Source organism: Spermophilus citellus (genome assembly GCF_964194105.1).
Source record: "Spermophilus citellus genome assembly, chromosome: 7".
Taxonomy (NCBI): domain Eukaryota; kingdom Metazoa; phylum Chordata; class Mammalia; order Rodentia; family Sciuridae; genus Spermophilus; species Spermophilus citellus.
The window spans coordinates 150,782,354-150,799,884 of record NC_138188.1 but is presented as its reverse complement, the minus strand read 5'-3'; positions in this window follow the sequence as shown (position 1 = coordinate 150,799,884).

Sequence of the window (17,531 nt, the reverse complement as noted above, 5' to 3'; positions counted from 1 at the left end):
ACATTGATGTGGCTGTGTCGCTGTAGTATTCTGTTTTTTAAGTCTTTTGGCTATAAACTGAGGAGTGGGATAGCTGGGTCAAATGATGGTTCCATTCCCAGTTTTCCAAGGATTCTCCATACTGTTTTTCATATTGGCTTCACCAATTTGCAGTCCCACCAGCAATGTATGAGTGTGCCTTCCCCCTCACATCCTTGCCAACACTTACTGTTGTTTGTATTCTTAATAGCTGCCATTCTTGCTGGAGTGAGATGAAATCTGAGAGTAGTTTTGATTTGCATTTCTCTAATTGCTAGAGATGTTGGACATTTTTTCATATATTTGTTGATTGATTGTATATAATCTTCTGAGAAGTGTCTGTTCAACTCCTTTGCCCATTTATTGATTGGGTTATTTGTTTTTTTGGTATTAAGATTTTTGAGTTCTTTATATCCTAGAGATTAGTGCTCTATCTGATGTGCATATGGTAAAAATTTGTTCCAAAATTATAGACTCTCTATTCACCTCACTTATTGTTTCTTTTGCTGAGAAGAAGCTTTTTAGCCTGAATCCATTCCATTTATTGATTCTTGATATTAATTCTTGCACCATAGGAGTTTTTTTTAACCTCAAGGCACATTTTTATTCCAATAATGTCAAAAGAAAAGCATGATCAAAGACTCCAAGGTGTATATCTGAAGTTAAAATTACAATTACCTTAATTGTGGCGCACCGTGTCTGGCTTTGAAGCAGACCATACGACTTTTCCTCAGGATGGCTCTAGACTCCCACCCAGCACTGGGGCCACCTCATGCTCTAGATGAACACTGGAGTATCATTCAAGTTCATAATTTTGATCTAACTAAAGCAATAATGTGATTACATTGCACTTTGCATTTCTCAAAATATTAATGATTTGAGCATTATCTCAATTCTCTTTGGTTTTGGATTATGTTTTCTTTAGTAAATTGGGCCTTTTCAGGTTTTTCTTTTTTTTTTATTGTTGGTCGTTCAAAACATTACATAGTTCTTAATATATCATATTTCACAGTTTGATTAAAGTGGGTTATGAACTCCCATTTTTACCCCGTATACAGATTGCTGTATCACATCAGTTACACTTCCATTGATTTACATATTGCCATTCTAGTGTCTGATGTATTCTGCTGTCTATCCTATTCTCTACTATGCCCCCTCCCCTCCCCTCCCCTCCCCTCCCCTCCCCTCCCCTCCCCATTTCTCTCTCTACCCCCTCTACTGTAAATCATTTCTTCCACTTGTATTATTCTTCTCTTACCCCTCCTTTCCTATTATATGTAATTTTTTTTTTAAAGAGAGAGTGGGGGACAGAGAGAGAGAGAGAGAGAGAGAGAGAGAATTTTTAATATTTATTTATTTTTTCTTAGTTTTCAGCGGACACAACATCTTTGTATGTGGTGCTGAGGATCGAACCCGGGCCGCACGCACGCCAGGCGAGCGCGCTACCGCTTGAGCCACATCCCCAGCCCCTCTTATATGTAATTTTGTAAAACCCTGAGGATCACCTTCCATTTCCATGCAGTTTCGCTTCTCACTCCCTTTCCCTCCCACCTCTCATCCCTGTTTAATGTTAATCTTCTTCTCAAGCTCTTTGTCCCTACCCTGTCCTTGGTTACTCCCCTTATATCAAAGCAGTCATTTGGCATTTGTTTTTTAAGGATTGGCTAGCTTCACTTAGCATAATCTGCTCTAATGCCATCCATTTCCCTCCAAATTCTATGATTTTGTCATTTTTTAATGCAGAGTAATACTCCATTGTGTATAAATGCCACATTTTTTTTATCCATTCATCTATTGAAGGGCATCTAGGTTGGTTCCACAATCTTGCTATCGTGAATTGTGCTGCTATGAACATCGATGTAGCAGTGTCCCTGTAGCATGCTCTTTTTAGGTCTTTAGGGAATAGACCGAGAAGGGGAATAGCTGGGTCAAATGGTGGTTCCATTCCCAGCTTCCCAAGAAATCTCCATACTGCTTTCCAAATTGGCTGCACCAATTTGCAGTCCCACCAACAATGAACAAGTGTACCCTTTTCCCCGCATCCTCTCCACCACTTGTTGTTGTTGGACTTCATAATGGCTGCCAATCTTACTGGAGTGAGATGGTATCTTAGGGTGGTTTTGATTTGCATTTCTCTGACTGCTAGAGATGGTGAGCATTTTTTCATGTACTTGTTGATTGATTGTATGTCCTCCTCTGAGAAGTGTCTGTTCAGGTCCTTGGCCCATTTGTTGATTGGGTTATTTGTTATCTTATTGTCTAATTTTTTGAGTTCTTTGTATACTCTGGATATTAGGGCTCTGCCTGAAGTGTGTGGAGTAAAGATTTGTTCCCAGGATGTAGGCTCCCTGTTTACCTCTCTTATTGTTTCTTTTTTTTTTGTTTTTGTTTTTTAATTTTTTTATTGATTATTTAAAGCATTACATAGTTCATGATATATCATCTTTCATACATTTGACTCAAATTGTGTTTTGAACTCCCATTTTCACCCCAAATACAGATTGAAGAATCACATCTGTTACATATTCACATTTTTACATAATGCCATATTAGTGACTGTTGTATTCTGCTACCTTTCCTATCCCCTACTATCCCCCCTCCCCTCCCCTCCCCTCCAATCTTCCCTGTCTACCTCCCCTGCTGTTGTTCAATTCTCTCCCTCTTTTTCCTTCCCCCTTGCCCCTCATAACCTCTTATAATTTTATGTATCATTGAAGGTCTCCTACCATTTCCATGTGCTTTCCCTTCTCTCCCCGTTTCTCTCCCCCCATTCGTCTTTGTTTACTGTAGTCTTTTCCTCATGCTCTTCCTTCCTGTTCTGTTCTTAGTTGTTCTCATTATATCAAAGCAGACATTTGGCATTTGTTTTTTAGGGCTTGGCTAGCTTCACTTAGCATAATCTGTTCTAATGCCATCCATTTCCCTGCAAATTCTATGATTTTGTCATTTCTTAGTGCTGCATAATACTCCATTGTGTATATATGCCACATTTTTTTTATCCATTCATCTATTGAGGGGCATCTAGGTTGGTTCCACAGTCTAGCTATTGTGAATTGTGCCGCTATAATCATTGATGCAGCCGTATCCCTATGGAGCGCTCTTTTAAGGTCCTCAGGGAATAGTCCGAGAAGGGCGATAGCTGGGTCAAATGGTGGATCCATTCCCAGCTTTCCCAGGAATCTCCATACTGCTTTCCAAATTGGCCTCACCATTTTGCAGCCCCACCAGCAGTGTACAAGTGTGCCCTTTTCCCCACATCCCCGCCAACACTTATTGTTGTTTGACTTCATAATGGCTGCCAATCTTACTGGAGTGAGATGGTATCTTAGGGTGGTTTTGATTTGCATTTCTCTGATTGCTAGAGATGGTGAGCATTTTTTCATGTACTTGTTGATTGATTGTATGTCCTCCTCTGAGAAGTGTCTCTTCAGGTCCTTGGCCCATTTGTTAATTGGGTTATTTGTTATCTTATTGTTTAATTTTTTGAGTTCTTTGTACATTCTGGATATTAGGGCTCTATCGGAGGTGTGGGGGGTAAAAATTTGTTCCCAGGATGTAGGCTCTCTATTTACCTCTTTTATTGTTTCTCTTGCTGAGAAAAAACTTTTTAGTTTAAGTAAGTCCCATTTGTTTATTCTGGTTGTTAACTCTTGGGCTATGGGTGTCCTATTAAGGAATTTGGAGCCCGACCCCACAATATGTAAATCGTATCCAACTTTTTCTTCTATCAGACGCAGTGTCTCTGATTTGATATCTAGCTCCCTGATCCATTTTGAGTTAATTTTTGTGGATGGCGAGAGAAAGGGATTCAATTTCATTTTGTTGCATATGGATTTCCAATTTTCCCAGCACCATTTGTTGAAGATGCTATCCTTCCTCCATTGCATGCTTTTAGCCCCTTTATCAAATATAAGATAGTTGTAACTTTGTGGATTAGTCTCTGTGTCTTCTATTCTGTACCATTGGTCCACCTGCCTGTTTTGGTACCAGTACCATGCTGTTTTTGTTACTATTGCTTTGTAGTACAGTTTGACCTCCAGTATCGCTATACCTCCAGATTCACACTTCCTGCTTAGAATTGCTTTTGCTATTTTGGGTCTTTTGTTTTTCCATATGAATTTCATGATTGCTTTGTCTATTTCTTCAAGATATGCCATTGGAATTTTGATTGGCATCGCATTAAACCTGTAGAGAACTTTGGGTAATATCGCCATTTTGATGATGTTAGTTCTGCCTATCCATGAACAGGGTACATTTTTCCATCTTCTGAGATCTTCTTCTATCTCTCTCTTTAGGGTTCTGTAGTTTTCATTGTATAAATCTTTCACCTCTTTTGTTAGGTTGATTCCCAAGTATCTTATTTTCTTTGAGGATATTGTGAATGGAGTGGTTTTCCTTATTTCCATTTCAGAGGTTTTGTTGCTGATATACAGGAATGCCTTTGATTTATGCGTGTTGATTTTATAACCTGCCACTTTGCTGAATTCATTTATTAACTCTAGCAGCTTCTTTGTAGACTCTTTTGGGTCTGTTAAGTATATTATCATGTCATCTGCAAATAGTGATAGTTTAATTTCTTCTTTTTCTATTTTTATGCCTTTAATTTCTTTTGTCTGTCTAATTGCTCTGGCTAGTACTTCGAGAACTAAATTGAATAGAAGTGGTGATAGAGGGCATCCCTGTCTTGTTCCAGATTTTAGAGGAAATGCCTTCAGTTTTTCTCCGTTCAGGATGATGCTAGCCTGAGGTTTAGCATAAATAGCTTTTACAATGTTGAGGTAAGTTCCTGTTATCCCTAGTTTTTCTAATGTTTTAAACATAAAGGGATGCTGTACTTTGTCAAATGCTTTTTCTGCATCCATCGAGACGATCATGTGGTTCTTGTCTTTAAGTCTATTGATGTGGTGAATAGCATTTATTGATTTCCGTATATTGAACCATCCTTGCATCCCAGGAATGAATCCTACTTGATCATGGTGCACAAGTTTTCTAATATGTTTTTGTATTCGATTCGCCAGAATTTTATTGAGAATTTTTGCATCCAAGTTCATTAGCGATATTGGTCTGTAGTTTTCTTTCTTTGAAGTATCTTTGTCTGGTTTTGGGATCAAAGTGATGTTGGCCTCATAGAATGAATTTGGAAGAGCTCCTTCTTTTTCTATTTCTTCAAATAGCTTGAAAAGTATTGGTATTAATTCTTCTTTGAAGGTTTTGTAGAACTCCGCTGTATACCCATCCAGTCCAGGGCTTTTCTTGGTTGGTAGTCTTTTGATGGCTTCTTCTATTTCTTCTTTTGTTATTGGTCTGTTTAAATTGTGTGTGTCTTCCTGTCTCAATCTAGGCAAATCATATGCCTTAAGAAATTTATCGATATCTTCATTATCTTCTATTTTATTGGAATATAAGGTTTCAAAATACTTTCTAATTATCTTCTGTATTTCTGTAGTGTCTGTTGTGATATTGCCTTTTTCATCCCGTATGTTAGTAATTTGAGTTCTCTCTCTTCTTCTTTTTGTTAGCATGGCTAAAGGCTTGTCTATCTTATTTATTTTTTCAAAGAACCAACTTTTAGTTTTATCAATTTTTTCAATGGTTTCTTTTGTTTCAATTTCGTTGATTTCTGCTCTAATTTTAATTATTTCTTGTCTTCTACTACATTTGCTGTTGTTTTGCTCTTCCTTTTCTAGGTTTTTGAGGTGTTGCGTGAGCTCATTTATTTGTTGGTTTTTTCTTTTTTTGAGGTAAGAACTCCAAGAAATGAATTTCCCTCTTAAAACTGCTTTCATTGTGTCCCATAGATTCCGGTATGTTGTGTCTGTGTTATCATTTGATTCTAAGAATTTTTTCATCTCCTCCTTTATGTCTTCTATAACCCATTGATCATTCAATAACTTATTGTTCATTTTCCATGTTATGTAGGATTTTTCCTTCCTTCTTTTATCATTGATTTCCAGTTTCATTCCATTATGATCAGATATGGTGCATGGTATTATCTCCACACCTTTATATTTACTAAGAGTTGCCTTATGGCATAATACATGGTCTATCTTTGAGTAGGATCCATGTGCTGCTGAGAAGAACGTATACCCACTTGATGATGGTTGATATATTCTATATATGTCGGTTAAGTCTAGGTTATTGATTGTGCTGTTGAGTTCTATAGTTTCTTTATTCAGCTTTTGTCTAGAGGATCTGTCTAATGGCGAGAGCGGTGTGTTGAAGTCACCCATAATTATTGTGTTGTGGTCTATTTGACTCTTGAACTTGAGGAGAGTTTGTTTTATGAACGTTGAAGCTCCATTGTTTGGTGCATACAAATTGATGATTGTTATGTCTTGTTGGTGGATGGTTCCTTTTAACAGTATATAGTGACCTTCTTTATCCTTCTTGATTAACTTAGGTTTGAAGTTGATTTTATTCGATATGAGTATGGCCACTCCTGCTTGCTTCCGAGGGCCATGTGAGTGGTATGATTTTTCCCAACCTTTTACTTTCAGCCTGTGTATGTCTTTTCCTATCATATGAGTCTCCTGAAGGCAGCATATTGTTGGATTTGTTTTCTTGATCCAGGTTACTAGCCTATGTCTCTTAATTGGTGAGTTTAGGCCATTAACATTTAAGGTTACAATTGAGATATGATTTGTACTTCCAGTCATGCTTCTTTATTTATTTATTTTAGTTTGGCTAGTTTTGCTTTTTGGTTATTCTTCTCCCCCTTTACTGAGATACCTCCTGCTGTTAGTTTTGGGCACTATTTTTCCATTCCTCTTCTTGTAGTGTTTTGTTCAAAATGCTTTGCAGAGCTGGTTTTCTTGCTGCAAATTCTTTTAGCTTTTGTTTATCGTGAAAGATTTTAATTTCATTGTCAAATTTGAAGCTCAGTTTTGCTGGATATAGTATTCTTGGTTGGAATCCATTATTTTTCAGCGTTTGAAATACATTATTCCAGGATCTTCTCGCTTTCAAAGTCTGTGATGAGAAATCAGTTGTTAACCTAATTGGTTTACCCCTGAATGTAATCTGCCTCTTTTCTCTCATAGCTTTTAATATTCTCTCCTTGTTCTGTACGTTGGCTATCTTCATAATTATATGTCTTGGATTTGGTCTATTATGGTTTTGAATGTTTCGGGTCCTGTAGGCTTCCAGGATTTGGCAATCCATTCCATCTTTCATCTCTGGGAAGTTTTCTAGAATTATTTCATTTAATATGCTGTCTATTCCTTTGGTTTGAAACTCTGTGCCTTCTTCTATCCCTATGACTCTCGGATTTGGTTTTTTTATGACATCCCATATCTCTTGAATAGATTGCTCGTGGGATTTAAGCATCTTTTCTGTGTTGACTATATTCTTTTCAAGTTGATAAACCTTGTCTTCATTATCTGATGTTCTGACTTCTACTTGATCAAGTCTATTTGTAATATTCTCGTTTGAGTTTTTAATTTGGTTTATAGTTTCCTGTAATTCTAGGATTATTGTTTGATTTTTTTTTAAGATCTCTATCTCCTGGTAGAGCTCGTTCTTTGCCATTTGAATTTGTTTGTTTAATTCATTTTCAAAATATACTTTTATTTCTTGGACTTGCTGTTTCATGTCTTCTCTAATATTCCTTTCCATTCGAGTTAGGTATGCCTTGAGTTCTTTCGCTATCCCTGTTTCTGATGTTTCTATGTCCTCCTGTAGAATTGGGTTGTCTTGCATTGTTTGTAATCCTTTTTTCCCTTGTTTTCTCATGTTGTCCACGTTACTTTCCAGCTCTTTTTGATTGTCGTGTTTCTGCTCTCTTCTATAGATTTGTTTTGTTTCTGTATTACTCTGATGTCTCTCCTTTGTGTTGTTAAACTATGCCTGCTAACTTGGATTCCGCTGGGAAGGAATTCCGACGTCCGAGCTCCAGTGACGACACTACTCTGCTATGACGGGCCCCAGTCTCCTTGCCGGGGTGCCCTAATGGGGGGGTGTGACTGGACTGTCTCTGTTTGGTTTCAGCTCCCTGTCGCGGCAGGCAGGCAGTCTCCAGCCGCCCAGTATCACAGGCCGCGAGCAGGTGATCAGTCGCCAGCGGGTGGGCATTCTCCTACCGCCCAGTTACGCGGGCAGTGGGTGAGCTGTCACCGGCGGGCCTGCAGTTTACAGCTGCTCAGTCGCGAGGGCCTTGCCTCTAGTCTCCTGGTTTCTCCTGCTAGTCTTGGTTTCTCCTGCTAGACCAGATTTCCCCTGAGTGATGGTTCTCGGCAGTTCAAACTGTACTCTGGGCCTGCCGTTTGTTGGGTGTGGAGGGTGGCTATTGGGAACCCCGGCACTCTATTGTTTTGTTTCCCTTGTGGTGAATAGAACTGTACCGCTTCCTTCCCCGTCTGAAATCCCGTACTCAGCCCGGGGGTCAGTGCGGGCTAGGCTGGCGGGATTCCACTTCGTGGCAACCACTTATCTCCCTGCTTGCTAGTTAATCCCTTGTCTGCAGCGCCACGCCTCTGTAGCCGTGGGGCAGGCCGCGCGAATCACACAGCCTGGATCTCCGGGGTCACACCATTGGCTTTTGGGATCCCCGGCACTGTGGCGCCACGCCTTCTGTAGCCGCGGGGCAGTCCGCCAGAATCAGACAGCCTGGATCTCCGGGGTCACACCATTGGCTTTTGGGATCCCCGGCAATCTATGGTTTTGATTTTTTCTGCTTGCCCCTCCCCCAGCGCTGGCTAGACAGGTTTTGTTTTGCCTGCTGATGGGAGGGGGAGTTGAAGGTCAGGTGCCTCTAATTCTCCCTTAGTCTTTATGCCGGCTCACTGTGATACTCCCTTCCCCTGAAAGTCTAGGAGAGAATTTATGCGAAATCCCCCTATGTATGGGGGCTGAATTGAGTGACACACACCTGTCTTGTTGTTGCAATCTGTCGGAGAGTGGCGGTGGATACTTCAGCTCTCCAAGATGGTGGCCGCTGGTTGCCTTAGTGGAGTGTCCCTTGTGGGGGAAGGGACTGTACCGCTTCCTTCCCCGTCTGCAATCCCGAACTCAGCCCGGGGGTCAGTGCCTGCTTGGCAGTTGGGATACCACCATGTCCCAGGCCCTTATCTCCCTGCTTACTATTTAATCCCTTCTCTGTGGCGCCACGCCTTCTGTAGCCGCGGGGCAGGCCGCCCTAATCAGACAGCCTGGATCTCCGGGGTGACGCCGTTGGCTTTTGGGATCCCCGGCACTGTGGCACCACGCCTTCTGTAGCCGCGGGGCAGGCCGCCAGAATCAGACAGCCTGGATCTCCGGGGTCACACCGTTGGCTTTTGGGATCCCCGGCACTCTATGGTTTTGATTTTTTCTGCTTGCCCCTCCCCCAGCGCTGGCTAGACAGGTTTTGTTTTGCCTGCTGATGGGAGGGGGAGTTTAAGGTCAGGTGCCTCTAATTCTCCCTTAGTCTTTATGCAGGCTCACTGTGATACTCCCTTCCCCTGAAAGTCTAGGAGAGAATTTATGCGAAATCCCCCTATGTATGGGGGCTGAATTGAGTGACACACACCTGTCTTGTTGTTGCAATCTGTCGGAGAGTGGCGGTGGATACTTCAGCTCTCCAAGATGGTGGCCGCTGGTTGCCTTAGTGGAGTGTCCCTTGTGGGGGAAGGGACTGTACCGCTTCCTTCCCCGTCTGCAATCCCGAACTCAGCCCGGGGGTCAGTGCCTGCTTGGCAGTTGGGATACCACCATGTCCCAGGCCCTTATCTCCCTGCTTACTATTTAATCCCTTCTCTGTGGCGCCACGCCTTCTGTAGCCGCGGGGCAGGACGCCCTAATCAGACAGCCTGGATCTCCGGGGTCACGCCGTTGGCTTTTGGGATCCCCGGCACTGTGGCGCCACGCCTTCTGTAGCCGCGGGGCAGGCCGCCAGAATCAGACAGCCTGGATCTCCGGGGTCACACCGTTGGCTTTTGGGATCCCCGGCACTCTATCTCTTATTGTTTCTTTTGCTGGAAAAAAACTTTTTAGTTTGAGTAAGTCCCATTTGTTGATTCTAGTTGTTAACTCTTGCGCTATGGGTGTCCTATTGAGGAATTTGGAGCCCGACCCCACAGTATGTAGATCATAGCCAACTTTTTCTTCTATCAGACGCCGTGTCTCTGATTTAATATCAAGCTCCTTGATCCATTTTGAGTTAAGTTTTGTGCATGGATAGAGAAAGGGATTCAATTTCATTTTGATGCAAATGGATTTCCAGTTTTCCCAGCACCATTTGTTGAAGATGCTATCCTTCCTCCATTGCATGCTTTTAGCCCCTTTATCAAATATAAGATAGTTGTAGTTTTGTGGATTGGTTACTGTGTCCTCTATTCTGTACCATTGGTCCACCCTCCTGTTTTGGTACCAGTACCATGCTGTTTTTGTTACTATTGCTCTGTAGTATAGTTTGAAGTCTGGTATCGCTATACCGCCTGATTCACACTTCCTGCTTAGCATTGTTTTTGCTATTCTGGGTCTTTTATTATTCCATATGAATTTCATGATTGTTTTATCTATTTCTACAAGAAATGCTGTTGGGATTTTGATTGGCATTGCATTGAACTTATAGAGAACTTTTGGTAATATCGCCATTTTGATGATGTTAGTTCTGCCTATCCATGAACAGGGTATATTTTTCCATCTTCTAAGGTCTTCTTCTATATCTCTCTTTAGGGTTCTGTAGTTTTCATTGTATAAGTCTTTCACCTCTTTTGTTAGGTTGATTCTCAAGTATTTTATTTTTTGGGGGATATTGTGAATGGAGTAGTTGTCCTCATTTCCGTTTCAGAGGATTTGTCGCTGATATATAGGAATGCATTTGATTTATGCGTGTTGATTTTATATCCTGCCACTTTGCTGAATTCATTTATTAGCTCTAATAGTTTCTTTGTAGACCCTTTTGGGTCTGCTAGGTATAGAATCATGTCATCTGCAAATAGTGATAATTTAAGTTCTTCTTTTCCTATTTTTATGCCTTTAATTTCTTTCATCTGTCTAATTGCTCTGGCCAGTGTTTTGAGGACTATGTTGAACAGAAGTGGTGAGAGAGGGCATCCCTGTCTTGTACCAGATCTTATAGGGAATGCCTTCAATTTTTCTCCATTCAGAATGATGCTGGCCTGTGGCTTATCATAGATTGCTTTTACAATGTTGAGGTATGATCCTGTTATCCCTAATTTTTCTAGAGTTTTGAACATAAAGGGATGCTGTACTTTGTCGAATGCTTTTTCTGCATCTATCGCGATGATCATATGGTTCTTATTTTTAAGTCTATTGATGTGGTGAATAACATTTATTGATTTCCATATATTGAACCAGCCTTGCATCCCAGGGATGAATCCTACTTGATCATGGTGCACAATTTTTTTGATGTGTTTTTGTATTCGATTCGCCAGAATTTTATTGAGGATTTCTGCATCTAGGTTCATTAGAGATATTGGTCTGTAGTTTTCTTTCTTTGAGGTGTCTTTGTCTGGTTTCGGAATCAGGGTGATGTTGGCCTCGTAGAATGTATTTGGAAGTTCTCCCTCTTTTTCTATTTCCTGAAATAGCTTGAAAAGTATTGGTGTTAGTTCCTCTTTAAAGGTTTTGTAAAACTCTGCTGTATATCCATCTGGTCCTGGGCTTTTCTTAGTTGGTAGTCTTTTGATGGTTTCTTCTATTTCCTCTATTGTTATTGGTCTGTTTAGGTTGTCTATATCCTCCTGACTCAATCTGGGCAGATCATATGACTTAAGAAATTTATCGATGTCTTCACTGTCTTCTATTTTATTAGAATATAGGGTTTTGAAATACTTTCTAATTATCTTCTGTATTTCTGTAGTGTCTGTTGTGATATTGCCTTTTTCATCCCGTATGCTAGTAATTTGAGTTCTCTGTCTTCTTCTCTTCATTAGCATGGCTAAGGGTCTGTCGATTTTATTTATTTTTTCAAAGAACCAACTTTTAGTTTTGTCAATTTTTTCAATTGTTTCTTTTGTTTCGATTTCATTAATTTCAGCTCTGATTTTAATTATTTCTTGCCTTCTACTTCTTTTGGTGTTGTTTTGCTCTTCTTTTTCGAGGATTTTGAGATGAAGTATGAGATCCTTTATTTGTTGGTTTTTTCTTTTTTTAAGGAATGAACTCCAAGCAATGAATTTTCCTCTTAGAACTGCTTTCAATGTGTCCCATAGATTCCGATATGTTGTGTCTGTGTTTTCATTTAACTCTAAGAAGTTTTTAATTTCCTCCTTGATGTATTCTAAAACCCATTGATCATTCAGTAACCTACTGTTCATTCTCCAAGTGATGCATGATTTTTCCTTCCTTCTTTTATCGTTGATTTTCAGTTTCATTCCATTATGATCAGATAGGATGCATGGTATTATCTCTACTCCTTTATATTGTCTAAGAGTTGCCCTGTGACATAATATATGATCTATTTTTGAGAAGGATCCATGTGCTGCTGAGAAAAAAGTGTAACTGCTTGATGTTGGGTGGTATATTCTATATATGTCAATTAAGTCTAGGTTGTTAATTGTGTTATTGAGTTCTATAGTTTCCTTATTCAACTTTTGTTTGGAAGATCTGTCCAGTGGTGAGAGAGGTGTGTTGAAGTCTCCCATGATTATTGTATGGTGGTCTATTAGACTCTTGAACTTGAGAAGAGTTTGCTTGATGAACATAGCTGCACCATTGTTTGGGGCATATATATTTATGATTGTTATGTCTTGTTGGTGTATGGTTCCCTTGAGCAGTATGCAGTGTCCCTCTTTATCCCTTTTGATTAACTTTGGCTTGAAATCTATTTTATTTGATATGAGTATGGACACTCCTGCTTGTTTCTGCAGTCCATATGAGTGGTATGATTTTTCCCAACCTTTCACCTTCAGTCTATGTATATCTTTTCTTATCAAATACGTCTCCTGTAGGCAGCATATTGTTGGGTCTTGTTTTGTGATCCATTCAACTAGCCTGTGTCTCTTAATTGGTGAGTTTAAGCCATTAACATTTAGGATTATTATTGAGATATGGTTTGTTCTTCCAGCCATATTTGTTTATTAATGTTACTAAACCTGATTTGTTTTCCTCTTTGATTACTTTCCCCCCTTTACTGTCCTACCTCCCACTGTTGGTTTTCATTGTTATTTTCCATTTCCTCTTCCTGTAATGTTTTGCCAAGGATTTTTTGAAGAGATGGTTTTCTAGCTGCGAATTCTTTTAACTTTTGTTTATCGTGGAAGGTTTTAATTTCATCTTCCATCCTGAAGCTTAATTTCGCCGGATACACGATTCTTGGTTGGAACCCATTTTCTTTCAGTGTTTGAAATATGTTATTCCAGGATCTTCTAGCTTTCAGAGTCTGTGTTGAGAGATCAGCTGTTATCCTGATTGGTTTACCCCTAAATGTAATCTGCTTCCTTTCTCTTGTAGCTTTTAAAATTCTCTCCTTATTCTGTATGTTGGGCATCTTCATTATAATGTGTCTAGGTGTGGATCTCTTATGATTTTGCACATTTGGCGTCCTGTAGGCTTCTAGGATTTGGGATTCTGTCTCATTCTTCAAGTCTGGGAAGTTTTCTCGTATTATTTCATTGAATAGATTTTTTATTCCTTTGGTTTGGAGCTCTGTGCCTTCCTGTATCCCAATGACTCTTAAGTTTGGTCTTTTAATGTTGTCCCAAATTTCTTGGATGTTCTGCTCATGGTTTCTTAGCAGTCTTGCTGAGCTGTCTATGTTCTTTTCAAGTTGAAATACTTTGTCTTCATTGTCTGATATTCTATCTTCTAAGTGATCTACTCTGCTGGTAGTATTCTCAATTGAGTTTTTAAGTTGGTTTATTGCTTCCTGCATTTCTAGAATTTCTATTTGTTTTTTATTTTTTTTATTACCTCTGTCTCCCTGTGTAATTGATCTTTTGCTTCCTGGATTTGTTTATGTAGTTCCTTGTCAAAGTGATCTTTCATTGTCTGATTTTGCTGTCTCATGTCTTCCTTGAGACTCCAGATCATCTGAAGCATGTATATCCTGAACTCTTTATCTGACATTCCATCTGTTGCAGCTATTACCTCTTCTAAAGTTGAGTTGACCTGCATTGCTTGTGGTCCTTTCTTTCCTTGTCTTTTCATACTGCTTGCGTTTCTTTCTGCTTGGTGAAACTGTTGTGTTTTTGAAATTTCCCCCCTATTTATTTATATTGCTCTTGTATAGTTGGGAAATCTCCCTTGCAGGGCGGGTAGTGGCTGTGCTCCTCCTCTAATTAGGGTGATCTGTCTACCACGCTGGTCGGTCGCAGGTCTGCCCACCCTGCGGGCGCGGGTGGCAGCTCTGCTCTGCCCCCACTCCAACTGTGGTGATGTAACTACCACGCCCTCGGGTCGTTGGTCCTGATCCGGATGTGGGCGGCGGCTCTGCTCGGCCCCTATTCCAATTGGTGTGACGTGTCTACCACGCTGGCAGGCCTCTAGGCCTGTTCCGCCGGTGGGTCGCAGGTCTGCCTACCTTGCGGGCTCGGGCGGCAGTTCTGCTCAGCCCCCACTCCCAATGGGGGTACCTGACTGCCTCTCCAACGGGTCGCTGGGCCTTTTCCGGACACGGGCGGTGGATCTGCTCCACCCCCACTCCAACCAGTGTGAAGTGACTGCCTCAGTGCTACCTGTCCACCACGCTGTCAGGCTACCGGGCCTGTCCTGCCAGTGGGTCACAGGTCTGCCTACCTTGCAGGCTCAGACTCCAAATGGGGTGACTTGGCTACCACGCCATCGGGTCGCTGGTCATGTTCTAGGCATGGGCGGCTACTCTCTTCGGCCCCAGCGGCAGTTGAGGTGTCGTGATACCATGCCGGCGGGTCACTTGGCCTGCTCTGGGCACAGGCGGCAGCTCCACTCTGCCCTCCTGGCCCCCACAGCACCTAGCAGGACCCGGACCGAGAAGCAGTCACCGCAGGTTCCCTAGCCCTGGGCCAAGCAGCTTCGGGAGCCAGAACCCGGCCTCTCCGATCCCGGCTCACGCTCTGCTAGGAGCAGGCTCCAAGGAGCGACCCCCTCGGGTTCCCCTCCCCCAGGCCAAAGCAGCTCCGGGAGCCAGAGCCCGGCCGCTCCAAGCTCTCAGAGCTGGGTGCACGCTCCACTGGGAGCAGGCTCAAAGATGCAGTCCCCGCGGGCTCCCCAGCCCCGGGCCAAACCGTTCCGGGAGTCAGAACCCAGCCGCCCCGAGCTCAGCGCACGCTCCACTTGGAGCTGGCCTCAACACACAGTCTCCGCAGGTTCCACAGCCCTGGGCCAAAGCAGCCCCTGGAGCCAGAATCCGGCCGCTCAGAGCCCGGCGCACGCCTTGCCAGGAGCGAGCCCCTAGGATTATTCTCCACTGGTTCTCCAGCCCCGAGCCTGAGTGATCTGTCTGCGAGACGCAGGCAAATACCAGCCTGAAATCACCTGTTCCGTAGCTGAATGAGCTGAGATCAGTAGAAAACGGGGATGATTCCATCAGCTCTCCAAGACGGCGGCTGCTGTCCTCCTCCATGGTCCGACCGGTGTTGAGAACCGAACTGGACCGCTTCTCTCCTGTGTCTCAAAGTTGGAACTCAGCACTAAGCACGGCCATTGCACCACTGGCAGGAGCCCCCAGAATCCGCATCGCTGCACCCCCACTCTGGCACCTCGCCGCTTCCCAGCGCGCACCACAGACTCCAGCTGCGGGGCGCAACCCTCCGTGCGGAGAAATCGCCCGCGTCCGAGCCCCCGCAGCCGAACCTCGCGCGATGGAAATCCGTCCACTACATTCTGGAGCACCTCAATTTCACTGGAAATTCCCAACAAGATAGCCTTCAGCTGTTTCACCTCGTCTTTCTCCTGCACAGTGACGCGGCGCACTGGGGTGATGCCCTCCCTTCGCCGTCATCTTCCAGCCCCAATCACCATAGGAGTTTTATTATGGAAGTTGGGGCCTAAGCTGACATGATGAGATTTGGGCCTACTTTTTCTTCCATTAGGCACAAGGTCTCTGGTTTAATTCCTAGGTCTTTGATCCACTTTGAGTTGAGTTTTGTGCATGGTGAGATATACAAGTTTAATTTCATTTTGTTGCATATGGACTTCCAGTTTTCCCAGTACCATTTGTTGAAGAGGCTATCTTTTCTCCAATATATGTTTTTGGCACCTTTGTGTAATATAAGATAACTGTAATTATGTGGGTTAAAAACTTAAAATATTTTAAACTAAAGATTTAAGTTAAAAACCTCACCAAGTTAGAAATTTAAAAATGGTAGAACTAAGAAAGAGGTCTAACTGAGTTCACACTTGTTTAATTGGGAAATGATTATTTTCATTTAAAGTGCTGGACTATACCTAATAAGTTATTCTGTCTTGGACATGTTCTAAGAGTAATTTAGAAGGATATTATTATTATGTAACTGCCATTTCTGGGATATGCCACATCTATCTATTTATGTGTCTATAAATCATTAGTAGTTCACCTGGGGCACACTGCTCCCAGGACTGAATATATGTGATGTCATGTCCTATGTCTCTTGAGCTTATGGCCACTTGACCTGGTATGAACTAAGCTGTCAACCCAAAGACAAAGTCGGATCAGACTGAATGTGCTTTTATTTCTTCCTGATCAAACTAGGTTTGGCTTTATTTCTTCTGGACCAGACATTTTTTTTCCCATAGAATAGACAAATTAAGCCATGAACATAAGACAAAATATTATCTATTTTCCTTTCAGAAAGAGTTGGATGACTTAGGGCCAAAAGACCAATTTTAGATCTTGGCTAATCATATTACTTTGAACAAATCACTTAACTTTTCTGAGTTTGTTTCCTGTCCACCTACTAATGGAGCTGGAATAATCAGATGAGATAACATGTTAAAGTAGCTTGCCCAATACTGAGTGCATGACAGGTACTAAATTATTTAGCTTAATACTTAGAATATAGTTGTCACTCAAAAAACGTGAGTTGAATCTGAATTTGCCTTCCTTGAGTGTAAGCACTCAATTCATAGTTGCTCTTTGAATGTAATGACCAATAAATGAATGGTTATGATTACCAAAGTTGTCCATAGGTAGTGCAACATATGTTGAACCTTCTCATGGTGGATAAATGAGATAGGCCAAGGATCCAGAATGATATTCAAATTGTGAGAATGGGAGAGTTAATGGTTCCTAAATTTTCAGAATTTTAACTCTGAATATGGTATCAAATTCAGGACAATCTTTTCAATTTATGTCATAATACAAGTTCTTTGGTGCAATGGAGTGTGCCTTCAACTTGGTGATTCACTCATTAGCTTACTACCGCTATAAAATTTGTGTTTAAGACAGCTCAAGTATTCCAATGCTTTTTGCTTCTGGCTCTTATTACTATTTTTTTTTTCATCAGTGGTAACTGAGACTTTTGAAGAGTCAGAAAGGGGAAAAGAACAGGAAGGCTGCAGGTAATGGGGGCACACACGAGACATCTCCCTATTGACATTTCCTCTCTCAACCCTGCTTTGTGATTATATCGCCCTTGGCTGGAAACCACATCCTGAAACATTACTGTGCCTCT